We start from the raw sequence: 1,728 nt of genomic DNA, 5'->3' as shown, positions 1-1,728 counted from the left end.
TTCCTGGTAACTCATTCTATTTGTTCATAAAGCCAGGTTAGGCTGAATTGCGGCTCGTATTATTTAAAATTTAGAAAGCTGGACGTCAATATTTTCATCTCCAATGATATATTCAATTCCTCACAAATTATAACGAACAAATTACTCATGAGAAATTGCTCACCAATATGTGAAGATGAAACAGACTATTCTTAAACTCCTTAATTCTTCTAGCCCTGCACAGATATACATTTCTATATCCTCCCCACTCACTAATCCTTTCCAATACCACCTTCATGATATCCTCGTCTTCTCGTCAGCGTCAGTGCATCTTCTGAATAAATCATCAATTGTGCCTTTGTTAAATCTGGACACACGTTATTAAGTCCCTTCTAACCACATGTTGGTTGTGGAATAATTTATCTTGAGTAAGTTTAACTTGTTCACTGCACAGAACCTGTCAGACAGGCAATACTGCATGCTGCCTAAATCATTGGCACATAATCTAGTGGCACGGAATAATAATCTGTTGATATCTCATGAAGGAAATTGATGTAATTGAAGAGAAACTATCGTTATTTGTGATTTCAAAAAAGGCCAGCTGCTTGCTTCATGTCCTTCAGAAAAGTCAATGGGTTATACCTCCCCAGTCATGTCTGTGAAAACCCACCCCAACGTGTTTTACTCTTTATGGTCCTGTGGAACAGCTGAACCAGCCACTCAGTTCAAGATCCATATAACATGCTGGCCTTGTCAGGACTGCACACCTCACATGAGGGAATAACAAAGTAAAGTCAGCTCCCTTCCTCTGTCTGTTTTCCTTATTCCTATAATTCATTTCCATTCAGGTAGGTGACCTATTTCAAGTGCAATCTTTCTGACTGAGTCTCTCCCCAAGAGTGATGTTCATCTCCGCAGGCACCTCTGGTGCTGGCTTTACTGATGCTGACATACAGAGGTAAGGAAAATTTAAATTTGACATCGATGGCAGTACATAACGAAGGAATGGGTTTTTACATCATAATAAAGATACGGCGACCATTAAGTGAGGGAAAGGAATTATTGTGATCGTCGCTGAGAGTATTATAGAGGCTGTATTTGGGGTATTATGGACATATTTGTTATCCTTTAAAACGAATGATCTGATTGCAATAGAGAAAGTGTAAAGAATTTTCACCAGAATAATCAGTGGGCTGGTCGTGAAAGAGGAGTGAGTGAAGGTCAATCTGTAGCACTGTCAGAGAAAAAGAGGCAATTGCATTGAAACTTGATGGTGATGGACAATCACTCGTTATGTTCTACACAGACACTGAGAAGATGATAAATTTCATGGTTTGTATTTTTTTATTTTAGTCGGGGTGTATGATTCTGGGTATTTAAGTGCCTCTGAGGATAAAATCTTCAGCCACATCCTGCCTTGATACCGGGATAAATCCCTCTTAACTGAACAGGTCAGTTAACCACTATTGTTAATGTTAATACGTGATGGTATCTGTGTGGAGAATGTTTTCTTCTTATAGAGGGTAGTGAATGTCAGAAATTTTCAGGTGTAGAAACGTAGGGGAGTTAGATCACTGCAAGTATTTAAAGATGAGAAAGATGGATATTTGACCTGTCAGAGAGCAGAGGGTGGGAAGAAGTGGGCATTAAAGAGGAGTTAATGCCAACGGTAGATCAGCCATGATCGCATACAATGGCTTGAGCATCCGTATTACCTACTCCTGTTTCTTATGTTCTCATTCTGTCATT

This window comes from Hemiscyllium ocellatum, unplaced genomic scaffold (genome assembly GCF_020745735.1).
Source record: "Hemiscyllium ocellatum isolate sHemOce1 unplaced genomic scaffold, sHemOce1.pat.X.cur. scaffold_513_pat_ctg1, whole genome shotgun sequence".
Classification (NCBI taxonomy): Eukaryota; Metazoa; Chordata; class Chondrichthyes; order Orectolobiformes; family Hemiscylliidae; genus Hemiscyllium; species Hemiscyllium ocellatum.
Note: the sequence above shows the minus strand (reverse complement) of the source record.